Source organism: Pipistrellus hanaki (assembly GCF_964339955.1).
Source record: "Pipistrellus hanaki genome assembly, chromosome: 5".
NCBI classification, from domain to species: domain Eukaryota; kingdom Metazoa; phylum Chordata; class Mammalia; order Chiroptera; family Vespertilionidae; genus Pipistrellus; species Pipistrellus hanaki.
The window spans coordinates 65,013,736-65,041,606 of record NC_140507.1 but is presented as its reverse complement, the minus strand read 5'-3'; the positions used below and the strand labels follow the sequence as shown (position 1 = coordinate 65,041,606).

Genomic DNA, 27,871 nt, shown 5'->3' with positions numbered 1-27,871 from the left:
AATGTTTTAAAATAAATTTTGTGTTTGATGCAGTGCAGTTCACATAAAGCAATGTATCCAGCAAAACCAAAAATAAGCATGTGTCACCGGAAAGCTGAAATGTGTTAATAAATACATTTACATGCACTGGACCAAGGGTAATAGTACACAAGAGCAAAGGTCAGACAGTTGGAGACCCTGGTTTAATAGCAGGCCTGAACTGCTATTTAAAATGTCACAAATGTCAGTGTTCGTCTTCAAATAGTATTACAGTAGGATTAGTGTCCTAAGCCTTGTCCCAATTTATGGAGAATCAGGGAGCATGATTCTCATCAACTTGGTCCAAAGCAAGAGAAGATTGATTTTTCTTTTACCCTTGAGTCTGCTTTTATGAGTTTTCCAGACCCTACCTTTCCCAGGCTGCATCATGGATGCAAACTGCCGGACTCGTTGGAGGCCATATGTCAGCAGTGAATCTGCAAGAGTTATGGCTCATTGAGAAACCAGCGAAGAAACTCCTGCCCTTCTCAGCCACCTCCTCCCGACCAGAGCTCCCTGCAAGTGTTGAAACCAGTAGTGACTCAAACATGGAGCAAGTGTAGGTAGGACCCACCGTGCAGAAGGCAGCGAGCAGCAGAACCAGGATGCGGAGATCACCCTGAGTCTCCATCAGCATCGTTTGTCTTTGCTTAGTAACTAGAAGGGACATGATTCTGCAGTGCTTCCAGTCCTTATTAGAACTTATCTTTGTGGTTAATCACAGTAGCGCTCATGTATTTGAGCACCTGCAAGTGTAATAGACACAGCATCTCATCTCACTTAAAGCTCACAGCATTATGTGGGTAAGTGTTATTATTGTGCCCATTTTAAATAACAAGGATATGACTAAAGGTTTCATAACATGAAAGGGTTATCTGATTCCAGGCACCTCCCTCGTAACAATTATGTAAATGGAGTGGCTTGCATAGAGGGATAAGGCAAAAAACCTCAAAGCCACAAAACTTTATCCCTTGAAGTATTGCCCACCGGGGACTTGGAGTTCTATAGCTCAGGGGGCTGTAGTATGTGAGGCCCCAGCCTCCACTGGGACATCCAGTGGCATTCAATACTTTGAACAACCTCCAAATGAGAAGAGCATCTGTCCTTGACATAGCTCTGTCCTCTTTAGAGCTTTGAACAAACCGCAGGGTGATTTTCCAATAGAAGGTGGGGACTTTCCTACTACAAAGGAGCGAGGGGATGTCAGAGAAGGTGATGGAAAGTACTGTGGGCCCCTTCCGCTCTCTGAGGGGAAGGCCAGGTGAACTGAGGGAAGCAGCTATCTCTCTAACCCTCTCCATCTCCCAGGCTTTTGATAGTTACTACAATTTTAGAAAATAAACGAACTTCTAGTTGTTCTGCAGAGTGTGTGGATGTGTCATGTGTGCGAAGGCTGCATGAGGCCCCAGAGGGACCACAATAAAAATATTTGAGCAGAAGCGCCAATCTGAAAGGATATATGCACCCCTATGTTCATAGCAACACAATTTACAATAGCTAAGATTTAAAAACAGCCTAAGTGCCCATCAGCAGATGAGTGGATTAGAAAACTGTAGTACATCTATACAATGGAATACTATGCTGCTGTAAAAAAAAAGAAGGAATTCTTACCATTTGCAGCAGCATGGATGGAACTAGAGGACATTATGCTAAGTGAATAAACCAGTCAGAGAAAGATAAATATCACAGGATCTCACTCATTTGTGTAATATAATGAACAACAAAAACTGAGGAACCAAAATAGAACCAGAGTCATAGAAGTATCGGACAGACTGTCCAACCTATGAGGAAAGGTGGGGGATCAGGGGGTAAGAAATCAACCAAAGGACTTATATGCATGCATATGAGTATAACCAATGGACACAGACAGTAGGGTGGTGAGGGCATGTGCTGGGGGGGTGCGGGCAGCTGGAGAGAGGTCATTGGGGGGAGGGGGAGACTTAGGTAATACTTTAAATTTTTTTAAAGTTTTCTTTTTATTAATTTTTTTACAGAGAGAAAGGGAGAGAGAGAGAGAGAGAGCTAGAAATGTCGATGAGAGAGAAACATCGACCAGCTGCCTCTTGCACACCCCCTACCGGGGATGTGCCCGCAACCAATGTACATGCCCTTGACCGGAATCGAACCCGGGACGTTTCAGTCCACAGACCGATGCTCTACCACTGAGCCAAACCAGTTTCGGCTTAGGTAATACTTTAAACTAGGGGTGTCGAACTCAATCAGAGAAGGGGCCAAAATCTAAAATCCAGCCTAAATCGCGGGCCGAATGGTTTACTGAACAGTCATAAACTGACAATGTCATAAACTGACAGCGGAGTGCAGTGATGACAGCGCGGTGCGGGCCACATTGCAAGGCCTGGCGGGCTGGATTTGGCCCGTGGGCCTTGTGTTTGACACATGTGCTTTAAACAATAAAGAATTTAAATTGAACTTAAATTAAATTTAAAAAGATTATCCCTTTTTCTTTAAACTTTGGCAAATATATATATATATATATATATATATATATATATATATATGAACAAATAGCACTATAAGGCAAGAAATTAGACCCATATTAAAATCTCCAGAAAGAAAACACTCAGAGCAGCCACTAAGTTTTAAAAGAGATGTACTATCTGTCATTTCTTTCCTCATGTGAGCATGACCAGGTAACACAAATAAATGATAATATAGATGCCCGTTGTTGAACTACATTGACTATTAATGAGATGACCCCAAAATACTATAAGATTTATGCCACCTTGTGAAATATAGATAAATGTTTAATCAATCATAGCTAGTATTTCATATGCTGTGAACATAAAAATGTACAGAGCACCTACTATGTATTAGGTAGATTATTAGACACTTTTACATAATTAGTGCTTTTCCTCACAACAGCCTTAGAAGAAGCAACTGTGTCTCAGAGAAGCTATATGACTTTCTCAAAGTCCCACAGCTATTTGGCTCTGAATCGGGGTCCTTGGATTCTAAAACTCTTACTCCTTTCATTTCCCCAGGCTGACAGCTCATCAAGGCAAGCAGCCCAGGTGGGCAGTTGCAAAGAATGGACTTAATAAAAAGGTCATTAAGTACAGAATTTTGTTCTGACAAAACCTTGCCTAGGTAGGTTCAGGTTGCTAATACTGGTGGTGTCCTATGTCTAGACACTTTAAGTTAGCTCTACATAGATGAAGTAAAGATTTATGTTCGCATTCTAAAATTTGCTATTGAAGAAATCAAAATTTGGTATCCAAATCAACCATCATGTCATTCTATAGAGTCTAAATTCAGCTGATAATTATTAAATGATCTCTCCTTTGCTTGTGTAGAAAAGGTCTTCTTCACCATTGCCATTCCTTTCCTTAAACTATCTTGTTTTTAATAGTTGATGCATACTAACAACCTTCCTCCCTGCACACACACAAACACGTACCAAGTTAAATTTTAGAAAGAGCAAGGAAGAACAACTGAATCCAAACAACCCTTATTTTGTGTTTTAAGGTGAATTAGTCCATACCAGGTGTTTTGTTAGTTTGTTTATCATTTTTGAAAAAATTTGTTTAAACTTTGCTACAATTTTTATACAAAAAGAAGGGGGATAAACACATCCCCAAACATGATTTTTTTTAATGTAATCTTTTGTTCTGGATTTCCATGCTAAATTAGGAAAGACCTTACTATATATTATCATCTCAAAATGATTTTTCAGGAAAAAAAATAATATAAAAGTCTTTGGAGCTTGAGTTCAAATTTATGTTGTAAAGTGACCAGACTTTTAGGCCGCTCTCCATGCCAGAAAACTGTACGTTCTCATCACTTCTCCTCTTCTATCATAGTACACATGTACAATCTTCCTAAAATGGTTGGGTATCAGTAGGTTCTAAAGAGTGGGCACATACTATCTGGCCGAGGAGCTGCTTTGCTGAAGAGAAGGAGAATGGGGAGGCCTCGTGTGAGGGCAGAGGGAGAACAGGAGAGTGGTGGCAGGGAGAATCAGGGGCCTGGAAAACTAATGTTCTTGGACTACACAAAGGCTTTTCAGTTTGTAACAAAAATCCAATTCAACTTACAAATTAACTTTTTTTAGTTCACTAATAATCTGAAAATAATGTCTACATTAAGCTAGGAAGTAAAACCATTCAATTAAGGAATTAAAAATATCAACATGAACTAAAGAACTTTCTGATGGTAAATGTATAATAGCTCTTTTGTTCATGTGTAAAATAAGTCCGGGGAATATTTTGATAGATTAATACTCAAATGAACAGCAAGTTAAATTTTTCCAGCACACTAATACAGTCTGCTTTATTGAGCACCAAACAGAAAGTTGCAAATGTACCCACTGGATAACAATCTCTACACTGTTCATTTTTAGCAGGTGGAATTTCAGCTTGCCAAAAACTCAAAATTAGGAAACTGCTCTTCTAGCCATCTCCAAATTGCCAACTCTTTGTTTGGTTGAACTGAAAACTGTAGGAAGATTGTCCTTAAGTATGGGATCAGATCCTGAACCAAACTTTTTTTTTTCTATTACATTCCAAAGAGGTCTTTATGCCAGGCAAATAATTCAACGGTGCATTATAAAATGGGTAAAGAAGAGGGATGTACTAGTAAATGCTGATCATGAGATTTCTGAAGATCTTACTCTTGCTTCTGCATATTCATCTAGTTTACCCAGAAAGCAATAATGAGAATTATTAGATACATCAAAGAAAGGAGGCCTCTTTACTGGATAGAATAAAGTAAAGCAACTAAGCTACATATGGAAATTTACTCCACTGTGATATTTTCTTCTTCTAAGATGCCTTGAAATGTTTTAATTTATTTTATATAGAGCTATTTGATCCCTCATGGACACAAATATAGTCATAAGTGTTATATTAATTCAGTGAGCCATGAAGAGATGAGCTGTAAAACCTTTAATATAGTACCATGGTGGTTATTCATAACTGAATAATGAATAGCATGTCACACAATGCATGATAGTTATCTGTGTTGCTGAAGTTATAGCTAAGGAATTATTGGTCTCCCTTATCTAAAAGACCAAATGTTGAGTGAGATCAAAGGAGGTAATAATTGTACAGGAAACAACATCTTTAAAAAAATTCCTCTGAGGATGAGAAACTGATTTATAAAGTTCAAGATTAGTAAGTACCAAGTATCATTTTAGCTACTCAACTTGCATCAAACATGCTTAGCAGTTTTTCTAATACATCATTTGCAGCAATAACAAAAACACTAAAAAATTACCAAATTGCCAAATCAAGGACTGAGTAAAATAGCCTGTAAAGTTATTTTCAGTCACTGACATGGCATAGAAAAAGTCCATATATGTCCATCTGGGCATGGTTCAATGGTTGAGCATCGCCTATGAACCAGGAGGTCATGGTTTGACCCTAGGTCAGGGCATTTGCCCAGATTGCCTACTCAATCCCCAATGTGGAGGGTGTAGGATGTAATCAATCAATGATTCTCTCTCATAATTGATGTTTTTATATATATATATCATCCTTCTCTTAGTGGTATACCAACAAATCCAATTAACTTTAATTAAATACATTACTCTCACTTAAGTGTCAATTTTAATATTAATAATTCATACATTACAAATGCAATATATAGATTTTTAAATAGTTACTTACAAATTCATGTATGTATATATAGAGAGTATCTTCAAAAATGTATACATACGCTCTAGATAATTATAAAGGCAGTGTTTATTAAAATACATTTCATTTCCAAATTAAACTACCAGCTGTTAAAGTGTGTATACATTTCGGGGGGACACCCTGTTTATACAATACATGTGTCAAGCTGAAAACAGGAGCCCAAGATCCCCCATTCCCATTCAAATTCCCTAGCTCAGCTACACTGAGCTCTGTTCCCCATCCCTCACCACTTGGCAATTTCCTGTGTGCACACCTTTGTTTGTCCTGTTCTTTTTCTTAGAATGATTTGTATTTTCTCCTGTGCCCCATCCGAGGTCCAAATTCATCAGAATCCTTCCCACAGTGCCCTAGCATGTGTGGCTCAGTTGGTTGAAGCATCATCCCTATTCACCAAACAGTTGTGGTTTCAATTCCAAGTCAGGGCACATGCCCAGGTTTCAGGTTCCATCTCCGGTAAGGATGTGTATGGGAGGCAACCAATCAACGTTTCTTTCTCTCCCCCCACCCTCTCTTTCTCTCTGAAATTAATAAAACTAATTAATCAATTAATTAAAAATCCTTTTCGCAGTTGTCCTGTGGCAGGACAACTCTTCCCAGTGCAGCCATGATGACTTAGCAATAAGGGCCAGAATAGATATCTTAAAGAGGCTGCACAGAGGTCATGCCCAGGCAGCTGAGTACTGCGCTGCCTGCCTCAACTTGTACCTGTCAAATATGTGAAAGCCGCTTAGTGAATTAGCTAAGGCTGGGACTGCTGAGAAGGTGGTAGCTAACCTCGCCAAAATACATGCTAAAAATGAGAGAATAAAAAAAATCAATAATGGGATCCAAGATGGCTGCTCGGGTAGGCACCTAGTCGCAGCCGCACGCAACAATTTCAATAAAATACAACTAAAATATAAAATGGACATTACCCAGAACTACAGGAAAGTCAACTGACTGGAAATTCTACAACGAGAAGCAAGGAGAAAACCAGAAGGAAGCGCGGAGGAGCTGTAAAAGCCCAAGGTACGGAGACACGCGGCGCGCGCGTGGAGAGGACGGAGCCAGAGAGGAGGGAGGCCGAGTGCCTGGCTGGCGTTCCCTAGCGGGAAGGAGATAAACACTCGGACTGTGCTGGGCCCCCAACTGCTCTGAACCCCCGTTCTAGGCCAGACCCCGGGGACCCAGGCTCATCCAGAGGGAGCTGGGCTGTAAGGCGGTACTCGGGGAAGCAGCGAAAGGAGGTCCCAGAGGCGCGCACACAGCGCCCAGAGAAGGGCCGGCCGGCTGTGCCGTAGGACTGCCCTGGCGGGAAGGAGACAGGCTCCAGACTGCTCTGAACGCCACCTCCAACTCCACTTCCAACTGAACTGAACCCCAGTTTCGGGCCCATTGCGGGAGAGCTTACACTGTTCGGTAGCAGGCGAAAATCGAGGGCACCTTTCTCTCAGAGGCGCTTGCAACAAGTACTGAAGGACCCTGAGTCTCAGGAGTCGCATAGGGCGGGGCTGAGGGAAGCCAAGGCTGTAGGCTCCACCCTGAAACTCCGCCCCATCAGGAAAGCTGCCTGCGAAAATGCCTAAACCAAATAGATCACAAACGAAAGAAATGGAGGACAAAAAGCGACTGGATATAGAGTTCAAAACCACACTTATAGGGTTTTTCAAGAGACTCCTAGAAAAGGCCGATAAAATAAATGAGACCTATGAGGATATGAAAAGGGATCAACAAGAAATGCTAAGGGATCAACAAGAAATAAAGAATACATTGTCTGAAATAAAAAATATTCTACAGAGTCCTAAAAACAGAATAGAAGATCGCAAGAATCAAGTCAAAGATTTGGAACATAAAGAGCCAGAAGACACTCCTCTGCAGAAGCTAGAAGGCAAGAGAATCCAGTAAATTGAAGATAATGTAAGAAACCTCTGGGACAACTTCAAACGATCCAACATCAGAATCATGGGGGTCCCAGAAGATGAGAGAGAGCAAGATATCGAAAACATACTGAAAGAAATAGTGACAGAAAACTTCCCCCACCTGGGGAAAGAATTGGACTTACAAGTCCAGGAAGCACACAGAACTCCAAATAAGAGGAATCCAAAGAGGACCACACCAAGACAAATCATAATTAAGATTCCAAGAGCAAAGGACAAAGAGAGAATATTAAAAGCAGCAAGAGCTAAGCAGGTGGTTACCTATAAAGGAGCACCTATACGATTGTCAGCTGATTTCTCAACAGAAACCATGCAGGCCAGACGGGAATGGCAAGAAATATTCAAGGTGATGAATAGCAAGAACCTTCAGCCAAAAATACTCTACCCAGCAAAGCTATCACTCAGAATCGAAGGTCAGATAAAGAGCTTCACTAATAAAAAAAAGCTAAAGGAGTTCATCACCACCAAACCAGAATTATATGAATTGCTGAAGGGGGTTCTTTCAGAAGAGAAAGTAAATAAAGATAAAAATTATGAACAACAAATACGTAACTATCAACAAGTGAATCTAAAAACCAAGGAAATTAAAAAAAAAATCTGATGAACAATATTAACTGTTGAATATAATAGAATCAGAGGTATGGAAGGGGAGTGAACTGATGATTCTTGGGGAAAAGGGAAGAGGGGAATGTGGGAAGAGACTGAACATAAACTGTGCACCTATGGATGAGGACAATGGGGAGTGGGGAAAGGGCAGAGGGTGGGGTGGGAAGGGGGGGGGGGAAAGGAACACTTGTAATAATATGAACAATAAAAATTTATTTAAAAAAAAAAAAATCAATAATGGGCCCTGGCAGAGTAGCTCAGTTGGTTAGAGCATCGACCCCATATGTCAAGGTTGGGAGTTCAATCCTCAGTCAGGGCACATACAAGAATCAGCCAGTGAATACATACATAAATAGAACAAAAAATCGATATTCTCTCTCTCTCTCTCTCTCTCTCTCTCTCTCAATCAATCAATCAATCAATTTAAAAAAATTGTAATCAACCATGAAATAAAGAGACTTTGGATCATGAGCTATAGCTGAGGCAGTCTGCTTCTTGTCTGCATCTGGAGAAATGCCAAAATCCTCTGCCCAACAGCCTACCGAGTCCCAGTGGACAACATGGAACCAGGCTCCCCAAGTGTGTGCGGTACCACCCCTTGCCCTAAGGGAAAGGTGGGCATCTGGCAGTTTATTTCATCAGTTTCTGACAATTGGACCAGTCGATGTAGATTTTTAATAAACTTTCAGAAAAATCTATTATGTTGGATTCTTGTTACTCCAATTGTCTTATCCTTCAGGACCAATGCCACTCTCTCCTTCCTATTGAAAGTAATGTCCTCCCCTGTGGAGCTTCAATAGCACTTTATATCATTCTTGAAGAGCTTACCATGAATTTCTTAATCTCCTTAGAAGACTTGTTAAGGTATGATCCATACTTTGTATTTCTTATGTTTTCCAGAGTTTTAATATAATAATTAGCACACTAAGAGCCAAGTAAATATGAAATCTGGCAAGGAATGGATGAATCAGAGTTGGATAAATGGATTTATGAATGAATGAATGAATGAATGAATGAACACTCCATAGTGAATCCCATTGCTACAGCCCCCAAATAATCCAGGTCTTAATGTGTCCCACCTTAACCCAGATTTCCATCTGTGACTCACTTAAATGTCCTTTCTTTAAAGGGAGATACCTATTCATCACACATAACAAGAGATGTCCAACAACAATATTAACTACAACATTATGCTGTCAATGTATAAAGCAGGTTGACAACTACTAAAGAAAGTGCTCTCTGGTGACATTCTCTAAATTTTAACCTTATTGTCTACTTATTGCTTCCATAAATTGCTTCTTCATTTAAAATAACTGTTAGAATTCTTTGTATTGTACTTAATTGGGTATAAATAAAATTACCGGTGTATGATAAATTTTTCAAATTGTACATGCTAGTATTAATCATTATTAGCATTAACTTGTTTTCTCATAAAATATTGAACTCACTGACAGAAGGGTTTTTCTTACTTTTTTTCTCAAAGCTAATAGTACCTAAAAATTATTCACACTGAAAAATATTACTCATAATTAAACATTCCACTCATGCAGTTTTCATGGGCTCATGCTTCTCACGTAAGTCATTTTCTATAATATTAAGTCAGCTTCCCAGGCTTTCATAATTTTAATATATATTTGTGCACTAATGGGATCACTCAGCCTGGCCTGTGAGGATTTGGCGGAAATCAGCTCTCTGACATCCCCCAAGGGGTCCCAGACCGCAAGAGGGCACAGGCCAGGCCAAGGGACCCCACTGGTGCACAATCGAGGCCAGGGAGGGACCATAGGAGGGCTCCAGGGCATGTCTGGCCCTTCTCACCCACTCCCTATTGGCTGGACCACAGCAGCAAGCTAACCTACTGGCTGGAGCATCTTAGTCAGAATGCATCATAGTGACTGGTCGAACGGTTGAATGAATGGTTGTACATTTAGCACATTAGGCTTTAATTATATAGGATATTTTCCAGAGAGGAAGGGAGAGGGAGAGTGAGATAGAAAGATCAATGATTAGAGAGAATCATTGATCAGTTCCTACACACCCCCTGCTAGGGATCAAACCCACAACCAGGACATGCACCCTTGACTGGAATCGAACCCAGGACCCTTCAGTCCACAGGCCAACACTCTATCCACTGAGCCAAACCAGCTATGGCTGGGCTTTCCTAATTTTAAATATGTTCTATGGGTCTGGCAGTGCCTAAGGACATTAATAACCCCCATCACACTTCACTAAAGCTGCTTCTTTGTTAGATTTCCCTCAGATTTTTAATCCTTGCTATAGCTTAAGGATCCATATCCTTTGAAGTCTATATTATAATGTCAAGTATAAAAAATAAAATAATGTGTATTCTACATCTAGACAAATGACTAATTCATAAAGGTAACTTGGAAAATGAAAATATTTAATTGTATAATGTGATGATAAATTTTTATGACTTTTATTTCATTAAAATTTCTATTTTTACTAAAAACCTGACTGTTTGGTATTAATTCTACATATTTACTTGCACATGTATAAGATTATATATATATATATATATATATATATATATATATATATATATATATTCATTACAATATTGTCTATAAAAATAAAACAGTAGAAATTCAATGTATACCAATAGGGATCTGGGTAAATAGTGATATATTAATTTAATGGCATGATATGTATTTAAAAGAGAATGAGAATGCTTTCTATGTAATACAGTAGAGGCCTGGTGCATGAATATTCATGCACTGGAGGGGGGTGTCCCTCAGCCTGGCCTGCCCCCTTTCATAGTCTGGGAGCCCTCAGGGTTGGGAGGCAACCCGGCAATCAGGGGAAGGCAACGCCCCCATCACACCTCTGCTGCTGCCACTGCCTGCAGCGCAAGCCTGAACTGGCCCTAGTAACCTGAGCTTCAGGCAGCCCTGGGCTGCTGGGAAGCCACCATCCAAGGCTTTCCTGTGCCTCATGCAGCCCTCGGCAGCTGGGGGTCTAAGGAGACTGTGGGACTCCAGAGGTAGGTGTGTGGAGTGGCTGGGCCCACCTGGGGGCAGGCCCAGCCTGGCTGTACACCTGCTGCCCCAGCAGGGCTGAAGGGACTGGGTGCCACCATTTTGTGGCTGTGGGCACCACCATCTTTGAGGGTGGGACAGTCAATTAGCATATTCCCTCCTTATTGGCTGTGGGCACTTCCATCTTTGCAATGATGTGAGGGTCAATTAGCATATTCCCTCTTTATTAGATAGGATTCCCCAATATAATTTATTACTTTGTTGTCTGTAATAGATAATATTAGAAACTCTATCAAGGACCACCAATAGGTAACTGGATAAATAAATTATAGGACATCTATTCAGTGGAATAATACACAATTATGGGGGAAATAAACATACTCTTCATATATATATTATAGAAAGGGCTCTCAAACATACTGTTAAAAAAGGCAAGATTAATAACAATGTTTATAATGTGTTAATTTTTGCATAAAAAGAGGGAAGAGTTTAAAATATATTTGCATAAAGAAATTCCATATGAGTACATAAGAAACTAATAAAAATAGCCATACAAGGGAGATAGAATTGGGTACATAAAAGACAAGGGAAGTAGAAAAACTTTTCATACTATATCATTTTATATTTTTTTGTTTTTAACCTTGTAAATGTATTACCTAGTCAAAAGTATATTTATATGTTAATGTATTTTATATTCTATATAATAAAACGGTAATATGCAAATTGATTATCATGCCTTCATACAAGATGGCCACCCCCAGGTTATCACAAGATGGCCACCACAAGATGGCCAGTAAGGAAAGGCAGTTGTGGGCAATCAAGCCAGCAGAGGAGGGCAATCAGAAGAAACCAGGCCAGCAAGGGAGGGAGAGCAGTTGTGAGGGACTAGGCTGGCAGGGGAGGGCAGGTAAGGGCAACCAGGCTGGCAGGAGAGGCAGTTAGGGGTGACCAGGCTGGCAAGGAGGGCAATTGCAGGAGACCAGGCCTGCAGGAGAGGGCAGTTGGGGGCAATTGGGCCATCAGGGGAGCAGTTAGGCATTGATCAGGCTGGCAGGGGAGTGGTTAGGGAGTGACCAGGCTGTCAGGCAGAAGCGATTAAGGGCAATTAGGGAGGCAGACAAGTGAAAGGTTGGGAGCCAGCAGTCCCTGATTGTGAAAGGGATGTCCCAGATTGGAAAGGGTACAGGCTGGGCTGAGGGACACTCCTCCACCCCCACCCCCAGTGCATGAATTTTATGTTCCAGGCCTCTAGTTTTAATATAATATTGCATTATCACAGTTGTAATGTTTATTTAATAAGTAGACTTTAAAAGAATTTCCAATATATCATTCTCTATCCTTCTCTTGCCAAATTTCCCTTCAGTGCTCTGCCCTCCCCTCTTCTGTATCAAATGCCTTTTCAAGGCTCACAAAGACCCAGCTACAGCAGAGCACTTTGGAATAGAGTGGATTTTTTATCCAGTTTGAAATCTAACAAGACACGATGTTAAATAATGAAGTAATTTGAGGGACATGTTTGCCTAGAAATGAAAGATGGGATGGGTGATGGCCAAAAAGTTGAATAACACAGAATTAATTTTACCTGCTTTTCGCTAACATTTTAATGGCCTAATTATCAAGAAGTTTAATAACAATGCTTTCTTAAATGAAGGTGATGATTATCAATCACTCTCTGAGGAACTGATTATTTTCTTATTTCACTAGATTAAACAAATTTTAAGAAAAAGAGAAGGTAACTAAATAGCCATACTGAAATTTCCTTTTTTATTCTAAATCAACTTTTTAAATGTTAAATCATTACTCTAGATTTGGAAATCTGTAAGCATCTGAGACCTTGAACAGCCTTCCATTTAGTAGAAATGAATTCACACTTAAAAAAAACAAAAAACAAAAACAAAAAAAAACAACCATGTTTAAACTTGGTGTTCAAAAGACCCTCTCAGCAAAAGGTATTAAAATGTCAACCTCATTTAAATGAGACATTATTGACCCCCATTAGTAGGACACGTGCTTGGCTTGGCTTTCTCTAATGGTAGTGATGGATTTGCTCTTGTCCATCCACACACTCCTGCCATGTCCTCTTATGACCTGGGGCAGACATATGCTAGACAGCTGGCTGGACCAGGTCTGTCTGTGACCACTGAACAAAGCAAACCTTGCTGGCCCACACAAAGATTGAACCTGTGACCTTGTTCTCATTAGCTCAATACCCTGACCACCTGAGCTAAACAGCCACACACAAAAAAAGTATAGATTGAATAATATGTAGATAGATGTCTGCCTGTGAGTGTCAAAGCCAGATATAAAATAATGTGTAACAGTGGGCATAAAGCTGGTGCTTAAGTATTAAAGGAGGGTGTTAACAGTTGTATATTTGGTATATCTTGTATCCTATGTCCCAGTGATACTTTCCAAGCTGAGCACCAACCATGATCACCTCAAAAGGAATTTTATTTCAGTTTAGTAACAAATTTCAATATGGTATCAACCCTGAAATAAAGAAATTAGCCACTGAAATAACAGAATATATTAGAAGATCCCAGCAGCATATTCCACATCTCATTTGATCTGTATTCCACTGAGCCTTGGGCTAAAAAGGTAAGTAGAGATAAAAATAGCAGTTGATAGAGGAAGAGGTAAGAATAAGACCCAAGAATTTGTAACTAGAAGATATAAAAGCTGTTTCTCTAAGCCAGTGTTTCCCAAAGTGTGGTACGCGTACCTCCAGGGGTACGGGAAGAGTTTGGTGGGGGTACGCACTGCACCGTGCTTAGCTGTGCCTAATTCTACATTCTCATGAGTACGAGGGGTACTCAGCGTTACAAAAATTATAGAAGGGGTACACATATGTCAAAAGTTTGGGAAACACTGCTAAGCAATGCTTCATGGGAGGCAGGCAGGTGAGTGGTTAGGGGTTATGAGGCAAGCAGGCAGGTGAACAGTTAAGAGCCAGAGGTCCCAGATTGCAAAAGGATTGTCCCAAATTGCAAGAGGGTGCAGGCCATGCTGAGGGACCCCTCAACCCCCATGCACAAATTTCCTGCACCAGGCCTCTAGTTAAATTATAAGCTTAAAGGGCAAGATTGTACATGTTATAATTTGCTGTATCCCTTTATAAGCATTGAAGCAACTACAACACATGGTAAGCACCCAACAAACATGACTATTTAAAAAATGAGTAATGAACGTTGTCACCTCCATTCTCCCACCAAAAATGTTTGTGCCAATTCCCACTGTTATAAAGAAATACTTTTTAAAGTCTTTATCTCCTAAGATTATCATAATAGAGAGAGAAAACATATTTGTAAAACATTTCAGTCTTTCATTACTAGCCTTCTGGAGCATCTCTGCTCTGACAAGCCCACCAAACCAATGCTAATGAAATCATCTTAAGATTTTCCTTGTTTCCTTCAAATACCCTCATTTTCAAAGGTTAATTACCTGGTTGTAAAAGTGCACTCCAGAATGAAACTTAACTTACAAATTCTCCATCTTGAGGTGAAATATTCTTAGCCTTTTTTCTACCCTTCAAAAAATAGAAAGCCATCTGTTTAACCAATTTGAATACATTCCTATAGAAAGATTTTTAAAAAAGGAATACAGAGGTTCATGGATTTTTAAGTACTTTGAGTATTTGTAAAACACATTATGACTTTGATGCTTGCAAAAAATATGAAGTGATGCTTTCAGCTATAAATCAGCACCAGCAAATAAAGCTGAGCTAAAAGTGGGGATATCTTTTGGACAAAATTTTTTTGATCATCCAAAATGTTGATCACTTGTGGGCCATAGGAAAGAAAGATTTATTATTTTTGAATGGTTCAATTTTTAGTAAGATAAAGCACATATAATTTGAGAGAACATCAAACAAAATGTGGTTCTTATTAATATCACATAACTTTTCCTACCAAACTTTTCCTTTCTCCAGCCTAGCTCCCATTAGATCCAAACTAAACATGTTGACAGCTACAACTTAGGAAGGTGTTAGGCCAATAGTCTCCCCTTTTGAGAAACTGGATCATTAATTCCATATCATGTTACTAGTTTTCTATAAACCAAATGCACGGGGACAGATTCTATTCTGTAGGGTTTAATCACACACAAATGGCAAAAAAAACAACAACACACAGAACACAGCTCCTAATCAGCTGGGCCTTCAACCACAGACTCCCTCTATGCACATATGTCACTCCCATTATAATTAGTATGAATAAAATTCTTATTTTACGAATTCAAAAGAGGCTGGATCTCAGAGTTCATGGTTATATATGTTCTCATAAAAATTATACTGTCCCATTACCAAATGTGTTTACAGATATCAGTATGTTTTAGAATTCAATAGTCTCCTCCAGAGCATAATAAATCATTGTTTCTTGAACAATCTATGACTTATTTCCTTTTTATCCTAAAAACTCATTCATCTGAAGTTTAAAATTTTTAAGAAAATTAATGATCTCTATAGGGATCTCAGGTTTGATTTATTCTGTCTTGCATGTACTAGTCACTCAATAAACATTTACCAAAGAATGAATGACTGAATTACCTGAACTTGGGAACTCAACCCATAATGACAATAATAACTATATCTTAGTCAGTAATTATGAAAAATAAATGAGCTAGGGGAGATCCCAAATGGAATTCAAGATAAAAATCTCAAAAACTAGGCTCAGCCTTTTGCCTCCTTGCATCTGAGAGAGCAAAATGAGTCATGCACAGATCTGTAGGAGCTATTGAGAAAATTCACCCAAGGTTCTCGCTCTTGGGCTGGAAATACTATCTCAATATGTGCCACCTGAGTTTCCCTTAGTATAAGAAGGATTTAGGCTTCATTAAATTGGACTTCATTAAATTTAAACTTCCCTAAATGAGTCATTCAAGATATCTACATTACCACAGCAACAATGTTAGCTCTTTGTACTTAAAATTGTTTAAAGATAGCCTCAGATCTACCTCATGAGTTGATTCCATTTAATTTTGAGCTTGAATCCCAGAAGGAATAGTCTTAAGGTTCCCAAAAAATTCAGGCAGAATTGGTTAGGCAGAGATCAAAGATAATAGATGTGACTATATCTTTAGAAGAACTAGTTTAGACTTTCCTTTGTACGGGGCTATCTCTTAACTCCCATTTGGAGGCCATCCCTGAGTTGGTGAACCTGGAATCATATTCCAGAGTTGTATGGCTGTACATTAAAACAAAGCAAACATCAATGCATTCTAAGATTCCTTGGGCCCAACTCCCACCTCTACTGCCACTGTTACTGGCACAATCGTATCCAGGTAGAGAGCCTGCCCACCTCACCTGTGACCTGAGGAGCCTGACATTGAAGTGAGCCAACCTTTCTTACCCACTTGGGTGGGGAGCAAAAGGAAGAAGACAACCAAGGCTGTGTGAGAAGGAGTCAGGCTACCCACTTTTATTAAGGAGCTATATCAAAATCAACATGCCATACAAACATGCACTAATACCCTCTCACAACCTCGAGCTCTTCACACAGTAAGTCATCAGCCCTATGCTCAATAGGCCATAAGCTCAAAGAAGGCAGAGACATATACCTAGATTCACTGAAGTATTGCCTACATAAAGCCCAAAGCCTGTTGTATACCAGATGCTCAATAAATACGTGGCAAATGACTGAACAATAGTTGATAAGAGAACAAATCTGGGGATCAGTCTGCATGGGTTTCATTGGGTGTGTGATGCCAGTAACTTCTTGGGGCTTCAGTTTCTTGTCCATAGAATAGGAATAATTATATCTTAGTCAGTAATTATGAAAAATAAATGAGCTAATATGGGAAATATACTTAGATCAGTGTTTGTCACAGAATATGTACCAGTGCTTTTTATTGTTGTTGTTGTTATTATTATTATTATTATTATTATTATTATTATTATTGTTATTATTATTATCACCTTTAATTCCTGGTGTAGGGTAAAGCAGAGTCTTGACCAACTTTTAGCACCATCCTAGAAGCCTGTGAAAATGCTCATTGCCCTGTGAAAATGCTCGATCCTATAATAAATTATGCTCCTTTTGTGGATGAAGAGACAAAGCACACCACTCAGTAAAATGAATTATTGCAATGTTCAAAAGGATCCTCCGGAGTGAAAAGCTTATCTCCGCTCTTGCCCTTACGTATTAAGTAAGTGGTGTCCAAGGTATTATAACAAGGTCTGGAGATATGAAACATAAAAAATAACTTTTCCACACGTTCAAAATGCCATCGGTGCAATTTTGACAGGTACATGGAGACTCCCGATAGTGCTCGCTGTTCACTGGGCTTAACCTCAGACAATGATTCAGCTAAAGGCTAGATTGGATTTCATCATTTCCATTTGCACTGACCCTGCAGCAACTCTCTGAGGGGTTACCGTTATCTAGAATGGTTCGAGTGCCTGGCTGTGTGCCTGCCATCACTGTGGAGGGCTGTGTGAGGGGAATGGGGACTGGAACATCTTAAAATGAAACAGCTGCATCAGAGATGGTCAAGGCTTGGGCGCAATATGATAGCTCCTATTAAACTCCACTTTGAGCTTCTCTCGGCTTTGATGATTTCTTTCTTCCTCTCAAAAGTTTATCATTCTTTTCCTGACCTCAAGTCAACCTCATAAAAGCCCAATTTTTGTTTGGATTCGTATTAAAGTTTTTGTTGTATTGTTGTTAGTTTGGGGAGTTTAATTGTTTTGTTTTTGTTACTGGTTTTTCTTTGTCTTCCAGGTCTGGAAAAACTATAAAGGGAGACAGACCAGTCATACTAAATTCTCCGAAGTAGACCTGGGACTGGAAATTTTTGTTTCCCCAGTGTTCACCTGTTTCACAGCCTCTGCCCTCCGTGGCAAGTCCTTCTGGTAAGCAGCTGGAAATGCCCGCATGTGCTACAAGTTGTTTTCAGGCTGTCTGGTACCCATGTCCTGTCCGGACATCTCTAATTCCATTGTCAGAGAGCTAGTTGAATCAAAAGGCTTCATTTTAACATCCAACAATGACATCCTTACATAAAGTTTATTGCTCGCTATTTTAAGAGAATAAGAGTTTAAATGCATTATTAGAATAAAAATTATTTTTCATTCTGACATAAAAAGTTAACGCACTTTAAGTGCTTTGGAAAAGACATGTCATAGTAACACAAAGAGTGATAGGAACGGGAAAGGTTATAAAGAAGAAGTTTTAGGGCCTTCTAACCCAGTGTTTTTCAACCTTTTTTGGGCAAAGGCACACTTGTTTCATGAAAAAAATCACGAGGCACACCACCATTAGAAAATGTTAAAAAAAATTTAACTCTGTGCCTATATTGACTATATATAAAGTAATTCTCTTGAATAGGAATCAAATAAACACAAAGAAAGTATTTTATAATTACTTTATTATGAAATACTAAGTAAACAAAATAGTGAAAAATTATAAAATTCTTGTCTTTTCTGCACCTACGGCACACCAGGCAACTAGTGTGCCGCGGAACAGCGGTTGAAAAACGCTGTTCTAATCCTACAATGAGGGAAATCATTTAAATAAACTACAAATAACATTTCTTAGATGAACATGCCTTAATGCCACCATTGTATGTAGCATACTCTTTTCTTAAGGAGATAATTAATAAGTCATCACTTATAGATTATTTAATGATGCTGAAATGAAGCCTAGACTTAAGTCAGCCAACTCATTGAGACTTTTCCCAGCTTCCAACGGCCACCTGGCATTCATCTCAGTTCTCTGATTCTGTGTTTCAAATCAGCCACTCAAAGATACTATTTGCTGTCAGCACGTGCCCTGATTTATTTAATCCTTCCCCAAAATATGTCCTAAAATTCTCACAATCTAACCCCTATTCGTCATGACGGCAGCTCCTCTGCAGTGACTAAATCACTCTCCAGCGCTGTCAGGTGTGTGCAGAGGGCCCCATGACTGTGCTGGTGGCCTGGAAAAATCGAGACCAACCCTCTGTAATATTGCTGTGGCTTTATCTTCTCAGCAGTTCATCAATAGATGTGTTTAATTCCACTTGTTAGCCAAGCATTCTGCAAGTGTGTGGTACTGTGTGGAGAATCACTATAACTTTCTATCCCTCATTTTTAGAATAACATTTGTAATTCTGTCTACAAAATGCACCTTTAGTAGGTTTTTGTTTTTGTTTTTTTATATTAAATAGTAGAATATGGGGATATATGGGTTCAAATAGCATAAGGACAAAAAAAGGAAAATAAAGAAAAAGACAAGGATAATAGAAACTCTTCTCTGGTTGGCTTTAAGAACAAATTGCGATGCAATCTAGTTTTATCTTCTGACATGTAAAGCCATCAGCCGATGAACTGAAAAATCCTTGTGGTTTGCAAACTGGCAAAGGCCTATGACAGAAATTGGGAATTTTTGAATTCCCAAAATTCACAGTAAATATGCATTACAGTTCATAATAAAAATCAGAAGGAGGACATTCAGAGGAGTTTGAGTGGTGCGCTGAAAATCATTCTCAAGGTTTACGACTCCTAGTCTCAATCCCAACCTGCCTCTATTTATTTTCCCGACAGTTCTGGAAGTCACTATGGGTCAGTGACTGGTCTAGTAAGCTTTTTATGTTGAGGTAATTGTAGATTCTCATGCAGTTGTTAGAAATAACAGAGATTCCAAGAACCCTTTACCTAGTTTCTTCCAACAATAGCATCTTGCAAAATTACAGTACAATATCACAATCAGGATATTGGCATTAACACAGGTTAAGATACAGAACATTTCTGTCAGCGCAAGGATCCCTCTTGTTGCCCGTGTGTGTGTGTGTGTGTGTGTGTGTGTGTGTGTGTGTGTGTGTGTATACTCTTCCCTTTTTGTTGTTGACTCTATTACAGGTGTCCCCCATCCTCCCCTTTTGCCTCCCTCCACCCTGCTTCCATCCTCCCTAGGCCTTCACATTATGTCTGTGTCCGTGGGTTATGCATATGTTCTTTGGTTCATCTTTCCCCATCCTCCCCACCCCCTCTTATTGCCCTTTTATAGCCACATTCACTTCCCTTCCACCCCCACTGATCTGTAACCTCTTGTAACTATTTTCTTCATTTCTGTAATTTTGCCATTTCAAGAATTGTATACACATGTATTCTTTTGGGGTTAGCTTTTCCACCCAGCATATTTCTCTGGAGATTTATTTGGGTTATTGTGTTTATTAATAATTTATTCCTTTTTATTGTTGGGCATATTCCATGGTACAAATGTACTCTGATTAACAGTTCCTGCTTAACTGTTAGCAGAGTGGTTAACAGTTTGTTTATCCATTGAAGGACATCTGAGTTGTTTCCAGATGGGGGCTATTATGAATAAAGCTGTTATAAATATTGATACACATTTCTGTGTGAACTTAAGTCTTCATTTATCTAAATAAATGCTCGGGAATTCAATTGCTGAGTCATAAGGTAGCTACATATTTATTTCTTTTAGAAAGTGTTGCCCTGGCTAGTGTGGTTCAGTTGGTTGAGCATCGGCCCATGCAGCGATGGGTCACAGTTCATTCCCAGTCAGAGCACATGCCTAGATTGCAGATTTGATCCCAATGTTTCTCTCTTTCTTTCCTTCTCCCTTTATCTCTCTCTCTAAAATATTAATAAAAATATTTTTAAACATATGTATTTTTCATAAACAAAAGAAACTATCAAACTGTCTTCCAGACTAGCTGTCCCATTGTATATTCCCACCAGCCAAATATGAGTGATCCAGTTCATCCACATCTTCAACTGCATTTGGTATTGTCATGGTTGGTTTTTAGCCAACGCCAGAGATCCAATTTGGGACAAAAACTGGCAACAAGACTTTCAAATTTAAAAGGTTTTGTTATTTTAACATTATTTTAAAATATGTATTTTTTACATTACATATGTAATCTGTCTCCCCTCATTTCAGATAAAAATAAATATAGTTTTAAAAATAAGTTAAGCCTGGCTGATGTTGCTCAGCAGCTGAGGGTCTACCCAGAAACCAAGCGGTCACAGGTTCAATTCCTGGTCTGGGTACTTGCCAGGGTTGCAGGCTTGATCCCTGGTGGGGAGCATGCAGGAGGCAGACGATCAATGATTCTCTCTCATTTCTGATGTTTCTATCTCTCTCTCCCTCTCCCTTCCTCTCTGAAATCAATTTAAAAAATATTGTTTAAAGTAGTGTAACCTGCTTTAAAAAAAAAAAAAAAAAAAAAAAAAAAAAAAAGAATCACAATGGAATACTATGCTGCAGTAAAAAAGGAATTCTTACCATTTGCAACAGCATGGATGGACCTGGAGAGCATTGTGCTAGGTGAAATAAGCCAGTCAGAGAAAGATAAGTATCATATGATCTCACTTATTTGTGGAATATAATGAACAACATAAACTGATAAACAAAAACAGTTCCAGAGACAGAGAAGCATCGATCAGACTGTCAAACCTCAGAGGGAAGGTAAGGGAGGGAGGGTGGGGGTAAGTGGGAGAGATCAACCTAAGGACTGTGTGCAAGCATATGAGTGGGGGGAAGGGGAGGCAGATAGAGGGGGAATGAGGACACATATGTAATACCTTAATCAATAAACAAATGGATGTTTCTCACTTTCTCTCACTCCCTTTGTTTCTCTCTAAAAATCAATAAATAATTGTTTAAAAAAGAGCAAGATATTTAAAAAAAAAAAGAATATATAAGGATCAAATGCAGAGACATGGAGGAAAGGAATTGGCATTTATTGAATATTTATTTTATTCTATGCTTTTTATAAACATTATTCCTTTAATCTAGTTCTTTACTTGGAAGGGTAGATTTTACATGTAAAAGTTGTTTAAAGTGCACAGCTTTTCAGCTATAGCATTTAAATTTAGAAAGCTCTGACATTAAAAACATGTTTTTCCTCTCTTTAAAGGACTGTGGGGCACTTCGGCATGAAAATCCCTTGAACTTCTAGTGGTGGCCATGGCCAGATAAGCCACCTTCTTAGTAAGTATAAATCACATCTGACATTTAGTATTAAGAAAAGAAGAAAAAAAAACTCTTAGGCACCCTTGACTTAAGCATCATTTCCCCCAGTTTAGACCTTTGCGTCAGGCGCCAACTGACCATAGCACACGTGGAAAAGATGGCATGAACCTCAGGCAGCCTGATGGGTTGCTATCACTAGGACCATTTCCACATACCTTTCTAGAGCCTTTGAAGACAGCCAGAAGCCATTGCCTTCACCCTGTCAGCCTTGAGGGCTGGGTGCCAATGCAGACTCCACATGCGGAGCTCCATGCCCGTAGGCTGTCAACATCCCCGCCCTTACTTAATGGCTCTCAGGAAGGTCACCTCCGTGCCACTCTTCACCTGGTAGAGCAATGCCACAGAGAGGAGCTAGTGCTTACTGAGCACTTACTCGGTGCCAGGCCCTTTCCTAAGAGCCTCAGGTGAATCTCACCAAGTGTTCAGCATACACTGTGACAGAGTCGAAAATTATGATCCACCTTTTGCAGATGTGATAAGTGAGAAGAAAATGGTTAAATAATTTTCCCAAGACCACATGCTGATGGGTGTTGTAGTCAAGATGCAAAACTGTGTCTTTGACCCCAGTGGCTTTGCCCTTAATCACTATATTATGCTGATTTCCATGCATAATAGTTTTGTTTCTGTGTAGCATTGAAATATCTTTACAACAGGCTCAAAATTAACTTCAAAAAATGTGTCACATTCCAAATGTGATTTTGCTTCATCTTGGGATAGAGATTTTCACCAAAATATATCATTGATCTCGTGATAAGCATCAAAATAAATTGCAAAATTACACCTACAGGAATTATTATTTTACAAACAAATTTGGAAAAATTATCTTAATTCTTCAAACAACTACTTTAAACCCTCCCTGACATGAAGGGCCTAATTAACAATGCAATAAAATGTATATGGCTTACTATTTACTCAGATGAATCTGGGATTGTAAGTTAAAACTCCGAGGCAATGAGAAAAAATTCAGTTCATGATCCAATTATTGCCACATATTAAGACAATTAACGAGGAGAGCATAAAGTACAAGGACAACTGAGTGAATAGTAAGACGGTTAAGGAAAGAAATGCCCAGTGAGCTGCAGCCACTCTTCATTCTAGGAAGTTTTAGTAAAATACAACTAGCAGAAGTTTTGGGAGGAGGGTGAGAGATGGCATTTTCTTTTTTTCTTTTTCTTTCTTTTTTTCTCTTTTTTCTTTTAATTGATTTCAGAGAGGAAGGGAAAGGGAGAGAGATAGAAACATCAATGATGAGAGAGACTCATTGATCACCTGCCTCCTGCAGACCCCCACAGGGGATTGAGCCCACAATCCAGGCATGTGCCCTTGACCAGAATAGAACCTGGGACTCATCAGTCCACAGGCCAACACTCTATACATTGAGCCAAACCGGCTAGGGCGAGAGATGGCATTTTCAATAGAGAAATGCTTCTAAGGCAAGTTCCCCCATATGATGAGGTGTCCTCGCCTGTGTACGTTGAGGACCCTTGAGCTTCTCTTCTCGGATGTCCTCATTACAAATACCTAGGTCATGGTTTTAAAAGCACTTACAATTTACAGAGCGCAGCTCGCACCACACAGATTCCAATGCCCCTTGGTTACCATGACTATGGTATCTTCGACGAACCTTCAGATTGATAATTATAAACACTTCATTAAATATCACTATCTGAAAAAAAGAAATATTCAACAAATAACTACACTTTCAAAAGCTCCAATATAATGTACATATATGCATATTGTAACAAAGCAGATATATTATAATAGAGTAAAAATAGTCATGTGAATAGATCCTGTAATTTTATTGCTGACATTTTTACTCAAATGGCATGGGACGCAAAGAACTTAACAATGTTGGGAAAGCAAAATTACTAGGAATGTAAGAGGCTGGTTTCTTGCTTTTTGTCTCCTGGATTCCTAACTAGTTGCCTAGTTTCTTCCTGAAAAAGTGTTTTCCCCACTTGTTTCTCAGCTGACTGGAGTTTATTAAAGCCATCTTTATTATCCCAATTTAACACAAGTTTGAAAAAAGTCAAGACTTTCGAATCCAACTGTTTCTACATTCATTCATTTAGAAAACAATGGCATGGTGGACCCGATACTGAAAATCAAGGAAGCCATGGAAGAATTCACATGTATTTCCTCAATTGCACTTCTTCGGTGAAAAATCCACTTTAAAATCACTGAATTGAAGAAAATAACAACAATAACAACAACAACAAAAATTTATTCTCTGATGTGGCTGCAACTCATCAATCTCCTAGGTATAGATAAAGAGCCAGATCCTTCCTGCCTGAGAAAACTTTATTTTTCAGATTTTTTTTTTTACCTCTACATTCCTCCTCTCTTATATTTTATATCCCACTCTGAGCCATCATCTCATAAATATAGCTAGAAAAGGCACTCACTCATATTCTCTGAATATGTTCTCTGGAACAGATTTTTTTAGATGAACCCCAAGCAGTCTTAGAGAAAACTCCAGTTTCTTACAGATTCTGCAAAGAGTAGGCAGTCTGTCGAGTGCACTGTCCATTTGTCACCCAGCACAAACAGGGAATCCTATTACCTACAAAGGTATTAGGAAAGTGCTCACAGCCGAAAGCATTTATCCAATTCCAATTGTTGTTTGGAAGTCGAAAATACTAAGGGTGGTACTGTTCCAGGAGCTACTGTGTAAAACAATGCAATGCCTGTTTGGAGTGGAAAATCCAGAACTTGAAAATCTCAGTTGGCTTTAAAAATAATAACTGTGCATCCAAAAAAAAGAGAATTCTTAAAGAAACATTTATATGCCAAGCACATGTTTTTAATTTTAATAACATTGGTTTAGCTTAATAAATATGTAGACCTAATAATTATTCTCTACGTTTTGATATTTCTGTATATTATTCTACTTTAGTGAGTTTGCAAAGAGGCTAATTAATAACAATGTAGGAAAAATCTGTATCTGTCAGTACAAAGTTGCTGTGGTTTATAGGCTTTGCAAATGCTGTTTTGAAGGGGGGAAAAAATCTGTTAAAAAGTAATTGAAAACTGCCCCGATTTTAAAAGAAATAAATGTAGCCATATCCTTATAGGATAATGTCAGATAAAAAGTAATCGTGTTCCCTTTACAATTGTATTTGCTGGCATGTATATAAGAATAATAATGCTTTTAGGTTATTTTCATAGTTGTTCACTTAACGTGGGATTAGCATCAAAATCTTCGTAATTATCTGAGATCACCCATTTGAAAGCAGTGCAGTAAAACATGTTAGTGGTTAAGACACTCTAGCAGTTTTAATACTAAACAGATTAACACACATGAAACTAATATTATAATTTGTGCATGGAATAATATGCCAGACCAAGTTTTTGGGGGTTTTTTTAAGGAGAGGATTTTTAGGAAATGGTACCCTTTCTAGCTACTGTGTTTCCTATTTCTTGAAATACAAAAGCCATCAGCTAGAAACTCTATGGAAGACGTAAGTGCGTATGCATGGCTTCTGACTTGAAATATTATTCTGTGGCTTTGTCAATGCACAGTTTTAGGAAACCATCATCTCTGAGGTTTACTATAAATAAAATTGAGAACCAAAATGTTTCGATAGGAGGGTGATCCAGGAGAATGAAGATACAGTACAAGAGGATTTATTTTTTTTTTTTAATTTTAAGCATTAAAAAAAAAAGATTGTTAATTAGCAAGAATGGCCATGAATTTACTTTATGACCACCAGCAAACAAATACAGGTCCATTCTTTATGCGTTTTTTAAATAATAAAGAAACATTTTAATGTGTACCCCGGAGTTTCATGAAACTATTTCTTTGCCTCAACTTTCCCACCCTTCAGAAGCCCACAGGAGAGGAAAATGGGTAGCCCTTTAGAAAGTTTCATGAAATTACAAATGAATGACCCAAATCATGCCATCTTTTTTGAATCCGTGTGAAAACAGACTTCATATCCCAGAGCTAATTAATCCATCATCCCTTGCGGCTCTGAGGGTCAGGGTGGGGTGTGAACGTGTGGAAGCTAAATCGAATGTAACAAATGCGGGTGCCTCACCCCAGACATGTAGAATGTGTGTTCAAAGACAGTATCTGTATAACTTCAGCTGTGTCTGAAAAGGGGGGGCAGGGGGCGGAGAGTGGAGAGTGGTGAGGACTTAAATCACGTTGTTTGCATTTATGCAGAGAGAATCCATTAAAAAGAGATTTATTATTCTATTTTCTTTTCTGAAATGTAGTATTTGTTTTCGACTTGAGGAGTGCTCCTCGGTGTAGAACAGAGTAAACATTTCGCTTTTGTCCGGCGGTCGCCAAGATGTAATTGTCTGTGAAATGTCAGGCTTAGGACCCGATTGGAGCTCACTCCTGTGCTGCGGCCCTGCAGCCGGCCGACCGGCCTGCGCGGGGCCCAGCGCGCCCGGCGGCGGATTTGCGCGGAGGAGCCCCGGCCAGAGGGTTTGGGGCTTCGTTCTTCCAGCCGGGGATCTAAAGCGACTTCGTGCCCGAAGTCAAACGAGAAGCAGCAGCTATGGAAAATGGAACAAATCATTGCTAGCAGTTGAACAGCGAGCGAGAGACGGTGGGGGCGGGGGAGGAACATCCAGGAACCGCTAACAAATGCCGGAGAAGCGTGTCTGGGGGTGGGGAGGGAGGAGAGGGGAGAGAAACGGTAAGGAGGGATGCACCATGATGGCCACGTGTGTGCTGCTTATGGTATTGTCGGTGCAGATACCTCCGCGGCTCCGGGAACCTGCAGGCTCCGGTGCCTTTGCCGGCGCCCTGAGCGCCCTTTGCACGCGGGGGTAGAAGAGGCCCGGCCGCCCGCGCCCCCTCGCACCCTCCTCCCCCGGGGCCACCCCGTCCCCCTGCAGGGGGCTCCGCGGGCCGCCGGCCTCCTGCCCCCGCGCGGGGCGCCGGGGAGAGAGAACCCGGGCGGCTGCACGTTTGCCCCGGTGGTGGCACCGCCGCACCGAGCCAGCCCGTAATTGCAAAGCAAACAAGGCTGAAATATTGGGATTGGGCTCGGCCGTGACAAGATCTGCGCTTTTTGCCGCCAATTTATTTGTGCAGCTCTATTTAAAGGCACTTGATTGAGGAAATGTTGAAAATAGCGGGTGAGGGTTTTCCCTAATGAGACCTCGGGGGGGGGGGGGGGGGGGGAGGGGTGCGGGGGGCCTGCGCCCTGCGCGGAGGGCTCGGCGGGGGAGGCACGCGGTTAACCCCTCGCTGCCCGCCTCCGAGGTGACCCGCCGGGGCCTGACGGCGGAGAACCGGCCTCCTGGGCGGTGGTGGGATCAACAGGAGAACGGGATCCACCAGGAGCGGCCCAGCAGCCCACGCAGAGGCCTAGGTGCGGGTTGGCGCCCCCTGTACCCGCACAGCCCCGGGCTGTGGCTGCAGCCCTGCATATCCGTCCGGGGCGCACACGGTCCTTGCAGGGCTGAGGCCCGGCCTGACCCGGCGTGGTCTGGCTGGGTCCTCGGGCGCCTGGAAGAGGCAGAGAAGATGCATAAACACTTGCTAAGCGCAGCCAGAAGTCGGTTCCTGTTCCCTAAACACCCTCGAGGTTGGGCTCCTTCTTACCCCCATTGTTCAGATGGGGAAACTGAGGCTGAGAAAGACCCAGGCGCTCCTCTGTGGGGAGCCCAGCGTCCCGGTGCCTGCTCCGACTACGGAGTCCCCGGAGGTCGGGAAAGGGAACCTGGAGGCCGGACCGAAGTCT

At 40.3% G+C, this 27,871-nt stretch overlaps 1 long non-coding RNA gene across 16 annotated transcripts in view; it reads right to left on the bottom strand.

Annotated features, from left to right (window-relative positions):
• Positions 1-27,871, bottom strand: part of LOC311622875 — a 56,571-nt gene that overhangs the window by 21,304 nt on the left and 7,396 nt on the right. For 8 of the 16 annotated variants that reach the window (XR_014795051.1, XR_014795053.1, XR_014795055.1 and 5 more), the window contains exon 3: positions 23,715-23,832. The exons of 2 other annotated variants lie outside the window; for them this stretch is intronic. This is a non-coding gene — a long non-coding RNA (uncharacterized lncRNA). Of the gene's footprint in view, positions 1-14,631; positions 14,717-23,714; positions 23,833-23,881; positions 26,676-27,871 lie in introns of those variants that run through there. 6 more of the 16 variants (XR_014795048.1, XR_014795049.1, XR_014795050.1 and 3 more) reach the window with 2 other exon arrangements.